The 22,959-nt window shown below is 41.5% G+C and overlaps 1 protein-coding gene across 3 annotated transcripts in view; it reads right to left on the reverse strand.

The window, feature by feature from the left end:
• Positions 1 to 22,959, reverse strand: part of PRKG1 (protein kinase cGMP-dependent 1) — an 891,251-nt gene that overhangs the window by 577,729 nt on the left and 290,563 nt on the right. The window lies entirely within an intron of this gene.

Here is a 22,959-nt window from a genome sequence, read left to right on the forward strand (position 1 = left end):
CCTTCCAGAACCTTTGTGCCACTTGGGTGATCTGATATATTTCACAACACTATGGTTTTTTCTGACATTCACTAGGGCACAAGATGCATTTTTGTTCATCTGCTTTAAACAGATGTTGGACTATGCTACTCAAATGGATTTTTTAGCCATAATGCTCCTCCCCTATTCTTCAGCATTCTGTTTTTCATTTCCTGGCTTTTGAAAATATTTTAGAAGTATTTTAGGATCTTATCTAAAATCAAACATTAGAAACTATAATGCTGTGAAATATTGGAACTGACCAGGTAGGGAAATTTTAATTAATTTTTTGTTAAAATGAAAAACATTTGGTATGTACTACACTAAATAGTAAAGAAAAGCACACATTGCAATGTCTCATTATTGCAGACATTGAAACATGACCAGAGATTGAGTGTTCTGCTTTTCAAAGGGCTAACCTCAGCCTCTCTTTCATTCATGATCCACCATTATCTATTAATTACACGTAAGTGGGCAGATACCATCCCTCACAACAAAAAGCAAGCCTTGGTTGTGGAAAAATGCATGCTGGCTATAGTAGATACGTATTTGTCCACCCAGCTTTTGTAATGAATTTTATATAAATAACCTCTTACTACACAGAGAGGCACAATATAAAATACTAATAGCTTCACAAAACTAAGAAACAAAAACCCAAAATGAATGTGAGAGAGAAAGTATCCATGTAGTATTAAAATTGTTTGTACATGTAGGTGTACACACACAATTTGATTACTACACATATGTCAAATTCATCCCATATATAACTCAATTGACTTCTTGTGAAATGCATCTGTTATCAGAGACCATGACTGCAGAGGAAAAGAGTTGTCTCAGATAGCTAGACGACATAGGTAACACGTTACCTCAAATGGCGTAGAAGATGTTGAATATCAGGATAGATATCTTGAATTGGTCTCTGCTAAGTAGAGGTCAGCTCAGAGATGACAAAGTAGCCATAAACCCAGGAGCTCTAGCCTCCTGAATCAGAGTTCAAGGCCAAAAGGGAACACCAGATTATCTAGTCTGACCTCCTGTAGTATGTCACAGGCCACCAAAACCATCCACACCAAAAATCAACAACCAGAATTAGATCAAAGTATTAGAACCCTCAGAAGACTAAATTATTGTGTTCCACAGGCAGAGAAAAGGAAGCAACTCCTACATAGGGGAATCCATGGATAGAATACAGCTATTCAGCAACTCATACTAAACTCCTCCTTGTCCAGCACTTGGTACTGGCAACATAACTAAGGGATAGCATACATGGCTCGTGCATCTTTCCACTCTACTGTGTCTTGGCTTTTGGAATGGCCCATTTTTCTCAACAACAACTGGGCAAAAATCAGAGATCACTTATGCCAGAAAGTATTCTGGCCTGAGAATTGGAAGAGCACAAGAAGTGGCTGAAACTCACCTTTGCCTCCATCTTCTGATCTTTTGCCATGGAAGACATGGATCAACAAATTGTAATACTTAAGCCTAGAGGTCATGAATCTATGGATCATAGTAACCAGATCTGGTGTCTTATAAAATAAGATATCTTTTGGCCAGCTGCAGATGGAAGTGGAAACTGAGCAGTCAAAAGGGATGCCAAAGCTGTGAACTGACTTAACAATCTGAAGGCAGATACCCTTGATGTTGGGGGATGACCTGAAGAAGGCAAGTTCTTCAAAGAACTTCTCTTTCTAGACACATCACTCCAGCATTTTCTGGATTCAGTTTTATCCAGCTCAACTATATCCAGGCTCAGAGAGTCGGGAAATGATGCTGGTTATGTTTCCAAAAAGAATATGTAAAATTAGGTGCCTCCTGCATACTGCTGGCACTTCAGCCCATGTAGCCTCACTAGGTCTCTCATTAGTTTTATATAGATGTGAATTAATATGGGGGATGGAGCCCTGGGTTTGGTCAGAGAGAAAAGACTGGAGCCATTTCTTGGTGTTTCCATGTCTCAGCTTTGTTTCGTGATCATTAGTATCAAAGTACCCGAGAGAACTTCAGCCTGAGGAGTACAGATATATTCCCTTGTCTATGGAAAGGAGATGGTTATCCCACCAGAACAACAGATGTTGTCTCTGTGCCAGAAAAGCCTCTATATATCTTTTAAGTAATGATTTTAGTTTGAAGGTATATCATTGATATTCTTGGTATTCTTGATATTTACACTATTATAATATTTGGAACGTGGTTGATGGAACATTACCATACACCACTGGAAAGCCAGGTAATAGAAACTAAACAAAACATTACAACATCAAGTCTTTAAAACAAAAATTCTCTTTGTAAAATTTGGAAACAACATAGTCCTCCTTAAATACTAACAAACCAGTTATATGTCCTTAGATTTCTGTGCTGAAGTCCTATCAGTATTTCTCCTCTTCCTCTTATCTCCATTTTAAGTCAGTCAAACCTCTTGGATAAAAAAGTGTTTTACAGAATATTTAAACTCTTAGAGTAAGGGGCCAATGCTGTTCTCTCAGATAAGGAGAGCAGGGAGAAATCATTGAGTACCTGGCTAGTTGCCAGTATCTACTAAGAGCATCAGATGGTTATCATCTCCACCTACATTTTTCTTGTGGAAATAAAATAGGCTGACTTCAGTGAGAGTCATAAATGTGAAGGGATTTGGGTTCTTAATCTTTAGTTATTTGTAAAGTAAATCTCATCCAGTTCTTTTGCACTATTTCTCTTCACTTTCTCTTCAGTAATGTTATGAGCAGTGGCAAGCTCGTCAGAGAAAAGACTGTCTTCGATTATGTGTTTGGTGTTCCTGGCACATTTTCAGTGCTTTATTAATAAATAATTAATACGTTAACAAGTTAAACTAAACTAATCAAGCTTACACAGATCTCTTGGGTCTCAGAATTAGGCTGGAAAATAGGGGCTCGATCCTGAACCCATTCAGGTCAATGGCAAAGCTTCCATTAATTTCAAATGGTGCAGGATAAGGCCTCATGTAAACTACATTTTCTGTTGAGATTCGGAGTGTGCCCAGCTTTCTGGTGAGTTACAGTGAGTGGTATTTATGTATTTCCAACTCCAATTTCCATTCCAATTCCAATTTTGCATGTTTAATGCAATATTTAATCAATATTTTAATGTTTAAAATAGAGCTTGTCAGGAAAATATTTCTTCCCCTTGTGAAAAATTTCAGTAACAAAAAATGTTTTTGTCAAAAAAATTTCTTTGAATTTTTTCACTTTAAATGACAACCCGAAAACATTTCAATGAAACCAGATGTTTTTCCATTTAACTGAAAAAAAAAAATTCAACTGAAAAAAAAAATGGTGGAAAATTTCCAACCCGCTCTAACTTGTAACAAAAAAAACATAATTAAACTTTTCCCTGTTTTCAGAAAGGTTGTGGTTGGCTCAGTTTGATCATTTATTATTTTAGCTAGTTCACTTCTTCCTAATAATCAGGTGTACATTCATGCAATATAAAAATGGGAAAACATCCTGCTTTGCAGTAAAACTCTTGAAGAAAGTTGGATTAGTGGTTAGCATAATAGACTATTAGACTTCGTTTTCATTTACCAGACTAGAAAACTAGACTGCTATCATTGCAATGTATTCCTCTCAAGGCAAATATATCCTTCAAGGTAACCACAGAGGTTTCCCCCTTATTATGCCCCATTAGTGCTAGCCTCCACTGGAAGCAAACACCATAGAAATTTTGCTCTCCTCAAACTGTTAATATGTGTAATCTGAGCTGGATTCTTCTCTACCATCCAAGTGACCAAACACAGTAATGAATAAGAGTGTGTGTGGAACTGTTTTAAATCTTGGGAGGTGAAAATATCATGATTGTACTTCAGGCTGGTTTCCATTGCTATACAGAAAGTGTGAAGTGATCTATGAACTCCCTATTGATCTGAGGCAGAAACATCTGCTAAAGACAAAATAAATGTTAGGTACTAAATACAGCACAGGGGAGGTTGCAGTTAATCAGCATTGCTACACCTACGCAACAGAACAGTTAGCATCATTAACAAAATGCAGGGAAATCTGTAACAGCAGAAAAATCACACAGAGACAACATAGAGAAGCTTCCCTGGAAAATGAGCACATCATAGAACTATAACTAGGGGAAAAATTAACAGCAAGGCTACAGAGATGCTACATTTATACCGTCAGTATTATTTATTTCCAAACTGAAAGAGGAAAACCAAAAAGCAGGCTCTCTTTTCAGGATGTTATTACTCTACTGCTTGCAATGACTACCAAGCCTGTCTAAACACCTATGAGCATTCTGCAGATGAAGGAAGGACATTTTGCAGCCCTGCCGGCCGGTGAGAGACTGTGAAAAGCAGCATGCCTCTTTGGGTACAGTTTTTTATATTGGATGTCAGGTATGTCAAAACCCATCCAGAAACAATCAAGGTAAGAACCAAGAATATGAAACAGCTGTCAACAGCAGCCAAATATGTGAATCCTCATATTAGTCCACGTACAGGATAAGCAGAGGGTGCACAGCTTACGACTCATTTGTTTAACCAAATTTGTTTATGTATCTTTCCAGCAATATTTTCCAAAAATTTACCCCCACAAAGCAAATGGTCATAACTCCCAAACATCCAACACAGTTTGGATGAGACAAAGCTAGCAATCAGCTCTTTTGTCCACTACACAAGTATAATTTAAAAAAATAAAGTAACTGATTAATGAGAAAATGATACAAGATGAATCAGATTTAATAGAGATTTTCTTATTGTGCTCAGTCTGAAAAAGACAAACTAAGGACAGAAAAGCAAGGAAACTCAGCTGTAATTTCTAAAACATGTTAAGATTCTTCAATTGGTATCTCCTTCCCTCCTCCCAACAAAGCTCTAGCCCCTTTTCTGAAGGATGCCAGGTGGACAATAAATATCCCAGGAAAGCTGCAGAGAAAGGAGACATGGACAGAAAATATATGTATAGAATTCCAGAAAAATTAGAGTCAGTATACCAACTGCAGTGTCTTTCCCATCCAGAACCAAAGTCCACCAATATTTTCAGACTGCAAAACATCTAAATCTCACATTTTACTGACACTGCATAGTAGTATGTGATGAATATGGAGTTATTTACTAATTAACATACTTGACTCTGTGGCAACTTGGAGTTATGTGACATACTAGATGTATGTCCTGCTCCAGGGAGTAGCTGGGTTCTTTGAGTCAGAACTGAAGAGCAGGAGGGATGTGGCTCTTTTTTTAAAGACAGGTTTCGGAGTAGCAGCCGTGTTAGTCTGTATTCGCAAAAAGAAAAGGAGTACTTGTGGCACCTTAGAGACTAACCAATTTATTTGAGCATAAGCTTTCCTGAGCTACAGCTCACTTCATCAGATACATAAAAGTGGCATCCGATTAAGTGAGCTGTAGCTCATGAAAGCTTATGCTCAAATAAATTGGTTAGTCTCTAAGGTGCCACAAGTATTCCTTTTCTTTTCTTAAAGAGGCATCCAATAGTTTCTGCTTACAGGTCATTATCAAGTACCTGATGCCATCAGCTTTAATGGCTCGGAAAACAACAGAACAAAAACAAATTTTGTCCAGGTGGCCAGGCCCCTAAGCAGGAAGAACAGGGAGCATAGGTAAGGGGAGTAAGGATATGAAATATGGCAATGAACACCTGCAGCAAAGGCAAGGGTGGATATTTAATGCAGGATCTCATTTGCTTAGGGCATGTCTACTCAAGAAAGTTAAAGGCAAATCAACTAAAGGTGTGAAATCAACATGCGTAAGTTATAGCTCATTAACTACCCAACCCCATGACATCCTGTGGATTCTTTCATTCAGGAGTGAAATGGCCTTTAGTCACAGTAACTTAATCTTCCTCAGAGCCTGCCCACTTTCCATCAAGATGTTTGATGGAATCAACACATTCCCACAGAACATTTTGATTCAGTCAAATCAGCATGTTCTGATAGAAAACTTTCATAGGTAAGTTTTCTACCCCCCTTGTTTTGGTCTGGTAGAGTTAGACTGCTGAATCCACCCCATGAATGGAAGGGCTGTGAGGAAAAGAAGAAACAGATGGTGCAGGTGGCCTGACTTGTAAAACCAAGAGCAAGAAATCAGCAATAGTATTTTTATGCACAGTGGGAGATGTTGGTGTGGGAGGGGCCTTGCTGCCAGGAATGCTGGGATAGTGAGGGTTAGGGATGCAAGGAGTATGATATAGGAGTGGAAGGGGTTGCTTGTGCTGAGTGGGAGAGCTAGGTTTGGGGCTGGAGGAATAATGCCATGAGAGAATGCTGGTTCTGGATTCAGAGCTTCTGGGTTGCTGGCTTCTGAACAGGAGTTTGTGGGCTACTGGGTGTGCTGAGTGGACTTGTGCTTGTATGGGTAGGGATGGTGCTTGCAGGTTGTTTGATACAAGCTGCTGGGTGCCCTTCCCTTCTATCACCTCTACCCATCCCACATGGACCTGAGGAGAGAGCATGATGTCGTAGTTGGGTTTCAGGGTGAAATGAGTTCCAAAGTTTTTCACAGGTGTATGAATTTTAAGAACTGTCTGCTTTACAGATCAGCGTCTCTTGTCATGCTTCTGCAGTGAAGTCCTAACCCTGGCATCACAGTCTATTGTCATAGATACAAAGTTATAAGTTGACCATTTTAACTTTGTTTCAGTATACATCAGAGCTGTAAATAAAATCCATGTATTCATTTCTGAATATTGGTGACATCTTGGCAGATATTTCAGAAGCCTTCTCGATCCATCTCTAACTTCAAATAGTCAACAGCTGAAATCCCAAAGATCTGTGGCACACATTCTATCCATTTCCTTACTGGTCATCTCCTACTGTGATAACCTGCCAACCTTGAGAAATTTATGGAAGGAATGTGATCAAAGTACATAAGTTTGATCACCTGATGTGATCAGAGTACATAAGCTTGTGTGTGAATGAATGGAGTGGTTGCTCAAAATCTTTACAGAGTTACTGTGATGCTCTCTTTACATGGTATAGTCAACACATAAGGAACAGTGGGTGAAATTCATTCCTGGGAAGAGGGCCAGCACACAGCTGTACAACACTTGAGTCCAATCCATTGTAAACAGAGGTAACATTCTTTAGTTATAAAATTAATTTCAAGAGTGGTCTGGGTAAACACTGTAGGAGAAGATAGGCTGGACTGGAGAAGCCCTTGTTTAAAAAACAGATTTGATAAATAGAAAGAGGCATTTTTTAAAAAATGAGAAATATATATTGTGTAAATACATGTCACTTTTCAGTCAGATGTACTTGAAAAGTCTCTCCTTGAAAGAGCAAACTGACTTTTAATAATTTGTGTGCATCAAGTATACACTGGGCAACTTTCAATAAGCAACCCATTATGTCAATAAAGCTATAATTTGCAATATTGCAGGGTAAGCCAATATCTTAGACCTTTAATATCTAAAATGTGTACTTTCATTAGATGTTACTTGGCGTTTACCAATAAGAATGTTGACTCAGTTCAGTCACACATGATTTATTACTCTTTGTGCACATCATACAAAGGCAAAAAATCAGTGCACTGACATTAAGCGATGGAAGTAATATATATTGGTAAATCACATTTTGGTTCTGTATTATCAAATCAAGCTCCTGACCCTGGGAAAAAAATCTGATAGCATACAGTAAAAAATAACTTTCAGAAAACACAGGTGATGATCTTCATACAATCAACTGTTCCAGCTCACAATAAATCACTTTATGCTAAGTAATGCCATAAAACAGTATCTTCTTCAGAGAGTCAAAAGAAAGTTTAATTATTCATGTTTGAATTCGATAGACTGCAATAAAACATATGAGGATTTGAAAGCCAAACATTTTAAATACTGGCACACAGGTAAACATATGCATGTTGAAATTCAGACTAGCTGGTAGCAACTGGAAACCAAAAAAGGTTTGGTTATTTTCAATTGTTCATACGGGTGAGGATTCGCCTTCATTCAGTCTACATTCCAAACTGACATTTTACAATAGCTGATATGTATTTAAAACAGAGGGAGGTGTTAAAAGGGTTTGTCAAGGTTCCTCCCCCACTCTGAACTCTAGGGTACAGATGTGGGGACCTGCATGAAAAACCTCCTAAGCTTATCTTTACCAGCTTAGGTCAAAACTTCCCCAAGGTACAAAATATTACACCCGTTATCCTTGGAATGGCCGCTACCACCACCAAACTAATACTGGTTACTGGGGAAGAGCTGTTTGGACGCGTCTTTCCCCCCAAAATACTTCCCAAAACCTTGCACCCCACTTCCTGGACAAGGTTTGGTAAAAAGCCTCACCAATTTGCCTAGGTGACTACAGACCCAGACCCTTGGATCTTAAGAACAATGAACAATCCTCCCAACACTTGCACCCCCCCTTTCCTGGGAAATGTTGGATAAAAAGCCTCACCAATTTGCATAGGTGACCACAGACCCAAACCCTTGGATCTGAGAACAATGAAAAAGCATTCAGTGTTTTACAAGAAGACTTTTAATAAAAATAGCAGTAAATAGAAATAAAGAAATCCCCCCTGTAAAATCAGGATGGTAGATATCTTACAGGGTAATTAGATTCAAAAACATAGAGAACCCCTCTAGGCAAAACCTTAAGTTACAAAAAAGATACACAGACAGAAATAGTTATTCTATTCAGCACAATTCCTTTCTCAGCCATTTAAAGAAATCATAATCTAACACATACCTAGCTAGATTACTTACTAAAAGTTCTAAGACTCCATTCCTGTTCTGTCCCTGGCAAGAGCAGCACACAGACAGACACAAACCCTTTGTTTGTCTCCCTCCTCCCAGCTTTTGAAAGTATCTTGTCTCCTCATTGGTCATTTTGGTCAGGTGCCAGCAAGGTTACCTTTAGCTTCTTAACCCTTTACAGGTGAGAGGAGCTTTCCCCTGGCCAGGAGGGATTTCAAAGGGGTTTACCCTTCCCTTTATATTTATGACACGCCCCCCAAATCTCAGCTAGGGTGAAACACTGGCTGGGATTTCTTCCTGGAGCTCTAGGAAAAACAGAGTTAATAAGACACATGCATCTCTAAATATACTACCAAGTACATAAAGACTAACAATATTTTCCACATCTCAAGGACGATTTTAACCAGTTGACTCTGGGAAACTTTCACGGGAGAGTGCATCAGCCACTTTGTTAGAAGCTCCTGAGATGTGTTGGATGTCGAAATCAAAATCTTGGAGAGCTAAACTCCACCGAAGAAGTTTTTTGTTAGTTTCTTTGACGGTGTGAAGCCACTTCAGTGCAGCATGGTCGGTTTGCAGGTGGAAACGCCGTCCCCAAACATATGGGCGTAGCTTTTCCAGAGCGTAGACAATGGCATAACATTCTTTTTCAGTGACTGACCAGTTGCTTTCCCTCTCAGACAGTTTTTTGCTGAGAAACACTACAGGGTGGAATTCTTGATCAGGTCCTTTCTGCATTAAAACTGCTCCCACACCACGCTCGGATGCATCTGTGGTTACTAGGAACGGTTTGTCAAAGTCTGGGGCCCTTAGTACAGGGTCAGACATGAGTGTCGCTTTAAGCTTGTTAAAGGCCTTCTGACACTTTCCGGTCCACTGAACAGCATTTGGCTGTTTCTTTTTGGTTAGGTCTGTCAGTGGGGCAGCGATTTGGCTGTAGTGCGGTACAAATCGTCTGTAATAACCGGCCAAGCCTAAGAAGGATTGAACCTGTTTCTTTGACTTTGGGACAGGCCACTTTTGGATAGCATCCACTTTGGCCTGTAGGGGGCTGATAGTTCCTTGACCCACCTGGTGTCCAAGGTAAGTCACTCTGTTTAGGCCTATTTGACACTTCTTAGCCTTAACAGTTAGTCCTGCCTCCCTTATGCGCTCAAGGACTTTTTGTAGATGTTCCAGGTGGTCTGCCCAGGAATCCGAAAATATGGCCACATCGTCAAGGTAGGCGACTGCATATTCTCCTAATCCTGCTAGGAGACCATCTACAAGTCTTTGGAAAGTGGCGGGTGCATTTCGCAGCCCGAAAGGGAGTACATTAAATTCATACAGCCCGAGATGTGTGATGAAGGCTGACCTTTCCTTGGCAGATTCATCTAGCGGTACCTGCCAGTACCCCTTGGTTAAGTCCAAGGTAGAGATGAACTGGGCCCGTCCCAGTTTCTCTAATAGTTCATCTGTGCGTGGCATTGGATAGTTGTCTGGGCGAGTTACAGCATTTAGCTTACGGTAGTCCACGCAAAAACGTATTTCCCCATCTGGTTTGGGAACTAGAACCACTGGAGATGCCCATGCACTTTCAGAGGGGCGGATTACCCCCATCTGTAACATATCCTGGATCTCCCGTTCTATAGCAGTTTTAGCTTGAGGAGACACCCGGTAAGGTTGGACCCTAATTGGGTGAGCATTACCTGTGTCAATGGAGTGGTATGCCCGTTCAGTCAGTCCTGGGGTGGCTGAGAACGTTGGCGCGTAGCTAGTGCACAGCTCCTGGATCTGCTGTCGCTGCATACGCCCAAGGGTCACGGAGAGGTTCACCTCTTCCACACCACCAGCACATTTCCCTTCGTAGTAAACACCTTCAGGCCACTCAGCGTCGTCTCCTCCCTGGGCTGTAAACTGACAAACCTTTAATTCTCTGGATCGATTAGAAGAGCTGAGAGGCGGTGGGTTGCTCCGTGCCGCCGTCCAAGCTCTTTGGAGGCTTTCATCTGCTTCCTGTTCGGTCTGGAACTGTTCCCTTGATGCTGGAGACATCAGTTCCTCATGGGATTGTGGACCTAGGCTTGGTCCCTCTGGAAGCGATATAGGGGATGGAGCTGTTTCTGTTGACTGTGAACCGCTCTCCGCTGGTGCACTATGTTGGGATTCAGGCTCCGGCTGAGCCTCTTATGTAGGGTTATGGGCTGCTGCCAGTTCAGGTTCGGTGGGGCCCTCTGGTGTTGAGGTTGCAAGTACTGGATTCAGTGCTGACACGGGGTCTGGTGTTGGTTGTTCGGCTGGTTCCGGTTCTAGGACTGGTTCCGTCTGGGTCTCTGGGACTGGATCCACTACTGCTGTTGCAGACATTGGCCTGGGGTCCAGGTCCATCACCTCTGACCGGGTCCTGATAGAAGTTTCCGGAACAGAGCTAGGCCTCACGGCTTGTTTAGCCTGGCTGCGGGTGACCGTTCCCACCCTCTTGGCCTGTTTCACATGATTGGCCAAGTCTTCCCCCAACAGCATGGGGATGGGATAATCATCATAGACTGCAAAAGTCCACATTCCTGACCAGCCCTTGTACTGGACAGGCAACTTGGCTGTAGGCAAATTGAAAGAGTTGGACTTGAAGGGTTGAATCGTCACTTGGATCTCTGGGTTGATTAAATTGGGGTCCACTAAGGAAGCATGGATAGCTGACACTTGTGCTCCGGTGTCCCTCCACGCGGTGACCTTCTTCCCGCCCACACTCACAGCTTCCCTCCGCTCCAAGGGTATCTGGGAGGTATCTGGGCCTGTGGACCTCTGGTGTGATTCCGGTGCAATGAACTGTAATCTGTTGGGGTTCTTGGGGCAGTTGGCCTTTACATGCCCCAGCTCGTTACACTTAAAACATCGTCCAGCTGACGGGTCACTGGGGCGAGGAGGGTTGCTGGAGAACGGGGTGGTGGGACGATAAGGGGTCTGGAGGGTTCTTTGGGAGGTAGGTGGGGCTTTGGGCGGCCCCCGGTAATAGGGTGTGGTCTGGGGTGGTCCCTTCTGGTCTCCACTCCAACTGCGACCAGTTTTCTTCTTCTCTGCCACCTCCACCCATCTGGCTCCAATCTCTCCTACCTCGATTACAGTTTTGGGCTTCCCGTCTAGGATGTATCTTTCTATTTCCTCAGGAACACCCTCTAAGAATTGTTCCATTTGCATTAGGAAGGGCAAATTTACTGGAGATTCAACACTTGCTCCTGATATCCAGGCATCCCAATGTTTCACAATGTGGTAGGCATGTCGGGTAAATGACATGTCTGGTTTCCACCTTAGGGCTCTGAACCTCCGACGAGACTGCTCGGGTGTTATCCCCATTCTGACTCTCGCCTTGGATTTAAACAGTTCATACTTGTTCATGTGTTCTTTAGGCATTTCAGCTGCCACCTCAGCTAAGGGTCCACTGAGCTGCGGCCTCAGCTCTACCATGTATTGGTCAGTAGAGATGTTGTACCCAAGGCAGGCCCTTTCAAAGTTTTCTAAGAAGGCCTCAGTATCATCACCTGCCTTGTAGGTGGGGAAATTTCTGGGATGGGAAGTGGTACCTGGAGAAGGATTGCTAGGGTTTGTTGGTATATTCTGCTGGGCCTTTATCCTCTCCACCTCCTCCACATGCTTCCTCTCTTTTTCCTTCTCCTCCTCCACATGCTTCCTCTCTTTTTCCTTCTCCTCCTTCACATGCTTCCTCTCTTTTTCCTTCTCCTCCTCCACATGCTTCCTTGCCTCCATTTCCCTCTTGTGGGCAGCCTCCTGTACCTCCTTCTCCAGCCGCATGAGTTCTATCTGTCTTTCATGTTCCCTTTGTCTTTCCTCAGCCTGAAATTTGGCTAATTCCAGCTGTAGTTGAGCTGAGGATTTGGTCATTCTAACCTCTCTGTTTTTAACTAACTTTACACCTGAGGTTTAGAAATAAACAAACAAAACTGGGCTGTAAAATTTTGCTGTGCTGCAATAGAATACCTATTCTCTGATAGTGATTGTCAGCCTACAGAAAAAGACAATTCCCTTGTCTCTGCTCTGGGCCCAAATTAAAGCAAAAAACCTCCAACTGCTTGGAAACCTGCTTACCCAGCCCAAAGAAAAAGCAAATGGGTAGAACACACACCCCCTATTTACTTTAAGGAAGAAAAGAAAAAAAAAAAAACAATGGGTTGGAAGACTGTGAATTTCCCTGCAGGAGTTAAGTACCCTGCCTCCAGGCAAAAAAACCTGCAATTCACAAGATAATCCCCTTTTGTCTCTGCTTGGCCACAAAGCAGAGAGAAACCAAGCTGCTTTCAGTTTCAAAGCTGCTTTCTGGACTTTCTTTCCAAAGAAAAAAAAATTTCCTTTTTAAAATCTGTATTTCTAGTTCAAAAAATCTCAACTGGATCTCAGATGATTTCAGGTTAATCCCACCACTGTGCCACCATGTCAAGGTTCCTCCCCCACTCTGAACTCTAGGGTACAGATGTGGGGACCTGCATGAAAAACCTCCTAAGCTTATCTTTACCAGCTTAGGTCAAAACTTCCCCAAGGTACAAAATATTACACCCGTTATCCTTGGAATGGCCGCTACCACCACCAAACTAATACTGGTTACTGGGGAAGAGCTGTTTGGACGCGTCTTTCCCCCCAAAATACTTCCCAAAACCTTGCACCCCACTTCCTGGACAAGGTTTGGTAAAAAGCCTCACCAATTTGCCTAGGTGACTACAGACCCAGACCCTTGGATCTTAAGAACAATGAACAATCCTCCCAACACTTGCACCCCCCCTTTCCTGGGAAATGTTGGATAAAAAGCCTCACCAATTTGCATAGGTGACCACAGACCCAAACCCTTGGATCTGAGAACAATGAAAAAGCATTCAGTGTTTTACAAGAAGACTTTTAATAAAAATAGCAGTAAATAGAAATAAAGAAATCCCCCCTGTAAAATCAGGATGGTAGATATCTTACAGGGTAATTAGATTCAAAAACATAGAGAACCCCTCTAGGCAAAACCTTAAGTTACAAAAAAGATACACAGACAGAAATAGTTATTCTATTCAGCACAATTCCTTTCTCAGCCATTTAAAGAAATCATAATCTAACACATACCTAGCTAGATTACTTACTAAAAGTTCTAAGACTCCATTCCTGTTCTGTCCCTGGCAAGAGCAGCACACAGACAGACACAAACCCTTTGTTTGTCTCCCTCCTCCCAGCTTTTGAAAGTATCTTGTCTCCTCATTGGTCATTTTGGTCAGGTGCCAGCAAGGTTACCTTTAGCTTCTTAACCCTTTACAGGTGAGAGGAGCTTTCCCCTGGCCAGGAGGGATTTCAAAGGGGTTTACCCTTCCCTTTATATTTATGACAGGGTTGCTATTAATCTAGATTCCATTGGAATGAAATACATAAGATATACAGAAGTCCCAAAATAGGGTGGCAGCTGCTGCTGAGCCATAGCAATTCACACTTCTCCCTTTGGCCAACATCCTGGCCATTGTGCATTCTGACCCTTTTCTTTTTCTCACCCACACACCTCTCCTTTCACTCTTGAGGGTCCTTCCTGTCACCTGTATATTTTTCTTTGAATGTGTTTCCTCCTTAAACTCTGAGCAACAAAGAGTCATTTTGAATAATTTTCCTTTGTTACTGCAAAAATACTCATCTGAGATGTATCTCTTTCTCTGCAGAAATGCCAGTGAATGCAGTGATTACTACTACATATAGTTTAGGGGCATAAATGGCAGAATTGATATAATCTTCATCTGGATGAATTTCAGGTTTGCAACCTCTGAGTCCCTGTTGGATTCTCAGATGCTTCTGGGTGAACAGTTAATAGCCATGACCAAAAGTTATTTTTATCATTTGCACTTAGCCAGAAGGTAGCAAACTTTTTCTTTCAGATGTGGATTTCATTGCTGTGATCCAGGCTTCTGTCCCTCAATTACTGTATTGAATCCTGCGTGGAGCTAAACTTTAAGACTAGGGCTGTCAAGCATTTTAAAAAAATTGCAATTAATCACGCTATTAAACAATAAAAGAATACCACTTATTTAAATAGTTTTAGATGTTTTCTACATTTTCAAATATATTGATTTCAATTACAACACAGAACACAAAATGTAGAGTGCTCACTTTATTTTTATTTACAAATACTTTACTTAGACTGTAAGAAACAAAACATAGTATTTTTCAATTCACCTAATACAAGTACTATAGTGCAATCTATTTATCATGAAAGTTGAACTTACAAATGTAGAATTATGTACAAAAAATCCCCTGAATTCAAAAATAAAACAATATAAAATGTTAGCGCCTACAAGTCCAATCAGTCCTGCTTCTTGTTTAGCCAATTGCTCAGACAAACAAGTTTGTTTACTTTTGCAGAAGATAATGTTGCCTTCTTGTTTACAATGTCACCTGAAAGTGAGAACAGGTATTCTCATGGCACTGTTGTAGCCAGCATCACAGGATATTTGTGCGCCAGATGCGGTAAAGATTCATACTTCAACCACCATTCCAGAGTCCATCCATGCTCGTGACGGGTTCTGCTTGATAACGATCCAAAGTAGTGCGGACCGACACTTGTTCATTTTCATTATGTGAGTCAGATGCCACCAACAGAAGGTTGATTTCCTTTTTTGGTGGTTTGGTTCTGTAGTTTCCACATCAGAGTGCTTCTTTTTTTAAGACTTCTGACAGCATGCTCCACACCTAATCCCTCTCAGATTTTGGAAGGCACTTCAGATTCTTAAATCTTGGGTCAAGTGCTGTAGCTATCTTTAGAAATTTCACATTGGTATCTTTGCATTTTGTCAAATTTGCAGTGAAAGAGTTCTTCAAATGAACAACATGTGCTGGGTTATCATCTGAGACTGCTAGGACAGGAAATATATGGCAGAATGTGGATAAAACAGAGTAGGAGATATACAATTCTCCCCCCATGGAGTTCAGTCAGAAATTTAATTAACAGATTATAATTTTAACGAGTGTCATCAGCATGGATGCATGTCCTCTGGAATCATGGGTGAAGCATGAAGTGGCATATGAATCTTTAGCACATCTGGCACATAAATATCTTGCAATGCCAGCTAGAAAAGTGCCATGTAAAAGCCTGTTCTCACTTTCTGGTGACATTATAATTAATAAGTGGGCAGTATTATCTCCTGTAAATGTAAACAAACCTGTTTCTCTGAGCAATTGGCTGAACAAGAATTAGGACTGAGTGGACTTATCGGCTCTAAAGTTTTACATTGTTATGTTTTTGAGTGCAGTTATGTAACAAAAACCCTAAATTTGTAAGTTGCACTTTCATGATAAAGAGATTGCACTACAGTACTTCTATGAGGTCAATTGAAAGATACTATTTCTTTTATCATTTTTACAGTGCAAATATTTGTAATAAAAATAATGTAAAGTGAGCACTGTACATTTTTGTATTCTGTGTTGTAATTGAAATGGATATATATTTGAAAATGTACAAAATCATCTAAAAATATTTAATAACTTTCAATTAGTATTCCATTGTTTAGCAGTGCAATTAATTTTAGCTGGGTCTGAATGCAGTGGTCCATTTGTTAGAAGCAGTGTCTTTCAGGGAGCATATTCCATAATGTACATGAAACTGCCTATGTATCCATTTCCAGGTGCAATTTAAGATGTTGGTTTTAATTTAGAAAGCTCTGAATGGGATGGTTTCTGGTTACCTCAAACAGCTTCTATCCTCATCCCTTGACAAAGTTGCTAAAGTGCCTGCGGCTGAGTATTTCCTCTTCCTCCTGGGTTTGCCAAAGCCCATAACTGTTTACCAGCAACTCAGGCTGAAAGGCTCTTTTGTTCTTCTTGGCTTTTTGTCTGGGGGACTAGGGAAGAATGAATTAATGAATGGAGTAATAAGAGGTTTGGGCATGGAGATGTAGGAGACTTGGAAGAATCAAGTTCTAATGACTATTTTATAGTCATTGTACATGTGACAAAAGCTCTGTGTGAGCAGATATTTATAAACTGAAATAAATCAGCTCTCCAACACCACATTTTACAACCCATTACCCTCTGATCCCACTGAGGGTTACCAAAAGAAACTACACCATCTGCTCAAGAAACTCCCTGAAAAAGCACAAGAACAAATCCGTACAGACACACCCCGAGAACCCTGAGCAGGAGTAGTCTACCTGCTACCCAAGATCCATAAACCTGGAAATCCTGGACGCCCCGTCATCTCAGGCATTGGCACCCTGACAGCAGGATTGTCTGGCTATGTAGACTCCTTCCTCAGGCCCTACACTACCAGCACTACCAGCTATCTTCGAGACACCACTGACTTCCTGAGGAAACTACAATCCATCGGTGATCTTCCTGAAAACAACATCCTGGCCACTATGGGTGTAGAAGCCCTTTACACCAACATTCCACACAAAGATGGACTGCAAGCCATCAGGAACACTATCCCTGATAATGTCACGGCAAATCTGGTGGCTGAACTTTGTGACTTTGTCCTCACCCACAACTATTTCACATTTGGGGACAGTGTATACCTTCAAATCAGCGGCACTGCTATGGGTACCCGCATGGCCCCACAATATGCCAACATTTTTATGGCTGACTTAGAACAACGCAACCTCAGCTCTTGTCCCCTAATGACCCTACTCTACTTGCGCTACATTGATGACATCTTCATCATCTGGACCCATGGAAAAGAAGCCCTTGAGGAATTCCACCATGATTTCAACAATTTCCATCCCACCATCAACCTCAGCCTGGACCAGTCCACACAAGAGATCCACTTCCTGGACACTACAGTGTTAATAAGCGATGGTCACATAAACACCACCCTATACTGGAAGCCTACTGACCACTATACTTACCTACATGCCTCCAGCTTTCATCCAGACCACCCACATGATCCATTGTCTACAGCCAAGCTCTACGATACAACCGCATTTGGTCCAACCCCTCAGACAGAGACAAACACCTACAAGATCTCTATCAAGCATTCTTACAACTACAATAGGTTGCTGAAGTGAAGAAACAGATTGACAGAGCCAGAAGAGTACCCAGAAGTTACCTACTACAGGAAGGCCCAACAAAGAAAATAACAGAACGCCACTAGCCATCACCTTCAGCCCCAAACTAAAACCTCTCCAATGCATCATCAAGGATCTACAACCTATCCTGAAGGGCGACCCATGACCCATCACTCTCACAGATCTTGGGAGACAGGCCAGTCCTTGCTTACAGACAGCCCCCCAACCTGAAGCAAATACTCACCAGCAACCACACACCACACAACAAAAACACTAACCCAGGAACCTATCCTTGCAACAAAGCCCGTTGCCAACTCTGTCCACATATCTATTCAGGGGACACCATCATAGGACCTAATCACATCAGCCACACTAGCAGAGGCTCGTTCACTTGCACATCTACCAATGTGATATATGCCATCATGTGCCAGCAATGCCCCTCTGCCATGTACATTGGCCAAACCAGACAGTCTCTACATAAAAGAATAAATGGACACCAATCTGACATCAAGAATTATAACATTCAAAAACCAGTCAGAGAACACTTCAATCTATCTGGTCACTCGATTACAGACCTAAAAGTCACAATATTACAAAAAAAAAACCCCTTCAAAAACAGACTCCAATGAGAGGCTGCTGAATTGGAATTAATTTGCAAACTGGACACCATTAAATTAGGCTTGACTAAAGACTGGGAGTGGATGTGTCATTACACAAAGTAAATGTATTTTCCTATGTTTATTCTTCCCCCTTACTGCTCCTCACACGTTCTTGTCAACTGCTGGAAATGGCCCACCTTGATTATCACTACAAAAGGTTTTTTTTTCTTTCCTGCTGGTAATAGCTCACCTTACCTGATCACTCTTGTTACAGTGTGTATGGTAACACCCATTGTTTCATGTTCTCTGTGTATATAAATCTCCCCCCTGTATTTTCCACTGAATGCATCCGATGAAGTGAGCTGCAGCTCACGAAAGCTTATGCTCAGATAAATTTATTAATCTCTAAGGTGCCACAAGTACTCCCTTTTCTTTTTGCGAATACAAACTAACATTGCTGCTATTCTGAAACCTGAAATAAATCAGTGTACCAATGTTAGGTGTACAGACTAAAGTTTAGTCCCAAGAAGTGGATATTACCTAAAGAAGAACACAAAAATAGAAGATTGATGGAGGTGAGAGGGGCTTAGAAGAAGCAAAGTGGAGTGGGTTACCATCCACAAAAAAATATTTTCTCTGACTTTATATTTTATTTATTGCCTTTATTGGGAGGGGAGCAGCAGTCAATGATTGGACTTAAATAAGGATCCTTTCGTGATGGATGCTATATAAATACATGTGAAGTAAGAATAAATTTCATTTACATGGCTTTCTTCTGATTTTTCAAGATGCTACATTCATTCCACTCAGTTTCTCTAGGTGATTTGAATAAAGCCTATTTCTACCACTTGTATGAATGGTTGCCTTTCCCCTCGGTTGCACAACTGATCTTTAGCGTTTCCCAATATTTTACTCATCAGTAGAGAACACTGTAATCTCTACTACAGCACAGATATATTATATCCTGTGCTTCCTAGTAAGATCCCTGAACAGCAATACCTCTGTCCCATAAAAAGAGTAGCTGATTGTATGTGGTGACCTAATGAACCAAAACTTTAGTCTCTTGTACTGAAATGATTTTCCCTCCTGAAACATAAGGCCCAAGACTGTGCTCCTTAAATATTCATCCAGCTTTGAGGTTTAGTGACCATGAAATGCATTGTAAAGAATGCTGGTTGCCCTTAAGAGGCTGAAGCTGAGGAACCTTCTGTTTGATGAGATAGTGTAGATAAAGCTGTAATTAGATATTAAGGCCCTAGTCCCTTTCTGGGGTAAAGGGTACATATCTGTAAAGCAGATACTCCTTGATTCTGGTGGATAAACCAGTTAATCAGGGGAGCAATCCCTGTTACATATCCCACACCAGTTGCATACCATTTGGCACACCAATAGTAAGCTCCTATGCATACATTACCTGCTACAGACTGCTTACATCCCAAATGTCTGTGTTAGGGGACAGAATAGAATAGGGCTGGTATATTAAGGCAGTAGAGTACTCTACATCTCTTTTCACCTGTCATAAATATAAAGAGAAGGGTAAACCCCTTTAAAATCCCCCCTGGCCAGAGGAAAAATCCTTTCACCTGTAAAGGGTTGAGAATCTAAAGGTAACCTCGCTGGCACCTGACCAAAATGACCATTAAGGAGACAAAAAGAAAAGGCACCTTAGAGACTAACCAATTTATTTGAGCATAAGCTTTTGTGAGCTACAGCTCACTTCATCGGATGCAAATTTTGGGAATGCATCCGATGAAGTGAGCTGTAGCTCACGAAAGCTTATGCTCAAATAAATTGGTTAGTCTCTAAGGTGCCACAAGTACTCCTTTCTTTTTGCGAATACAGACTAACACGGCTGTTACTCTGAAATGAGGAGACAAGATACTTTCAAAAGCTGGGAGGAGGGAGAAAAAACAAAGGGTCTGTGTCTGTCTGTATGCTGCTTTTGCCGGGGATAGAACAGGAATGGAGTCTTAGAACTTTTAGTCAGTAATCTAGCTAGGTATGTGTTAGATTATGATTTCTTTAAATGGCTGAGAAGAGTTGTGCTGAATAGAATGACTATTATTGTCTGTGTGTCTTTTTTGTAACTGAAGGTTTTGCCTAGAGGGATTCTCTATTTTTTGAATCTAATTACCCTGTAAGGTATCTACCATCCTGATTTTACAGAGGTGATTCCTTTACTTCTATTAAAAGTCTTCTTGTAAGAAAACTGAATGCTTTTGCATTGTTCTAAGACCCAAGGGTTTGGGTCTGTGGTCACCTATGCAAATTGGTGAGGATGTTTACCAAACCTTCCCCAGGAAGTGGGGTGCAAGGGTTGGGAGGATTTTGGGGGGAAAGACGTGTCCAAACTACGTTTCCCAGTAAACCCAGTTAAAGTTTGGTGGTGGCAGTGGAAATTCCAAGGGCAAAGGGTAAAATTAATTTGTACCTTGGGGAAGTTTTAACCTAAGCTGGTAAAAGTAAGCTTAGGAGGTTTTCATGCAGGTCCCCACATCTGTACCCTAGAGTTCAGAGTGGGGAAGGAACCTTGAAATCAGCACTAAAGGCTACAGGGGAGAAAGAGATCGTTTCGTAAGAGGCACTCAAACACTAGGACTAAAGTAGGTCCTTTCATACACACGTGCCTCAAAGTAAGAGTTATCACAGAGGAAGATCACCTGAGCATAAAATCAGATCAAGCCATTCCATATGGTCAGAAGCAATCTCAGCTCACCACACACAGCACAGGGTACCGGGCCATTTATGTTCAACAATGGACCTGGCACACTCATGCTGGCATCCAGATACAGAAAGCACCCACTGTCAGAAAAGGATGGCACAAATGTGCATTTGCAATAGCCAGACAATGTTACAGACAGCTGACAAGGCAGCACAGCCTCAATATCCACAGACAGGACATGCCTTGGAATAAGAAAAACTGTGCAAAAACCAAATATCAGAACCAAAGCCAGAAAAGGTGCTCACAGAAGACTGTAGGCCAGTCCAGCAGCAGAGCGACTTGCCCAATCTCCCCCGTCCCCCAAAACAAGAGGCCTGAAAAACTGAGCAGTGTGTGTGTGGAAAGAGAAAGCAAAAATAAAACCAGGAGCTGCACCCTCAGGAAGCTGCAAAGGGCAGCAAGAGAGACAGAGAGATCCCAAGGCAAAAGGTTCTGTTCTCACACAACTATGCAGAAAACCTGACCTTCATACACAGTGAAACGAAGAAAATTGTCACTATGTTTGTGAGAACTACATATACAACACTGCTTTCTGCAGAGCAGGTTCTGTGTGGTTGAGGTCGAACATTACGTATGGGAAGCTGTGGCTGGCCTCCAGGTGCTAGTCTCTGCCACAGCCAGCTCCAAGGACTCAGACACGTCTGTGGGAGGGGATGAGGTGAATAGGATGCTTTTAATTTCTTGCACAATGTAAGCAGTACACAAGGGAGTAAGTCAATGACTCTGCATACAGTGCAGGATTTGAGCCCAGATGGGTATTAATCACCCTTTCCGGCTGTAAGTAAGAAAGGGACTGCTGCCAACTGAATTGCAGGGAATAGTTCATTGTGCTGCCAACTAAAACGTGAGGTTGGGAACTGAGTAAGAGATGTCACATGCAGTCATTAATAGAGACAGAGAGCTGGCTGCCTAAAGCAAAGTTACTCTAATCAGCCCTTTGAGGACCCCACCCACTGTTAACAGCAGCAGGGCTATGAATCTGAGCCACCACACCAACATGGCTTTGGCTAGCCTGTTTCCCCTTTGGGCATGAATGGTTCATAAGATTAGGAAGGGTTTAAGGTGGGAAATTTCCCATTTAGGTTGGTCTCAGGATGTTTATGAGATTGCTGGGATTAAGATTACCTGTTGGGTACAGGATGTCGTTTGACTTGTTTTCACAAATCCAACTAAAGAACACAAATTAAATGTTGCTCAGAGAGACAAACAGAGTTACAGGTTAAGGGATAAGAGGGTTTTATATACTAAGAACTTCACCATTTCCAACATACCATCCAGTGGTGCTGGAACAAATTTTATAGTGGAGGTGCTGAGAGCCATTAAACCAAACTGTGAACCCTGGATATAACGGAAACTACTTTAAGCCAGGGGGTGTGGCTGCGTGCACACACACACACACACACCCCGCCCACACACACACTCCTACTTCCTGCACCTATGATATTATCAATGTCAAAATAAAACAGAACATTTTCTTTTAATACTTCCGACTTCTGTCAAAGTGCTCTGCTGAAGAAGGTTAACAAAAAAAGGATATATTCTAATGAAAGCTTTTCTGACAGCGTAAGGACCAGGATTCAAAAGGGAACAAGTACGCAAAGGAAAAATCAAGTACATAAATCTGTACAAATGACCCATCTAGTAGGTCTCAGTAGGACAAGTGTTATTAAAAATATATTAAGGGAAATGTTAATCTCTGCACCTTGTCACCGTAAATGTCATCTAACAATTTCCTCATTCAGATACAATTTTATTGTAGTACTTTGTAACAAGGTTTGCTAGGTTGTTTCAGCCAAGCAAAAAAGAGTGGGTTGCCTCAGCCTTGCTTTGTTTTGGCCTGGATGGTTTATTTTCGCAATCCAAAGAGGCATTCACCATAGGCTATAGATAAAACAGCGATGAAATAATTTTTTTTTTGGCCAGGGAAACTTTTAGCAGTACAAATA

Source organism: Caretta caretta, chromosome 7 (assembly GCF_965140235.1).
Source record: "Caretta caretta isolate rCarCar2 chromosome 7, rCarCar1.hap1, whole genome shotgun sequence".
NCBI classification, from domain to species: Eukaryota; Metazoa; Chordata; order Testudines; family Cheloniidae; genus Caretta; species Caretta caretta.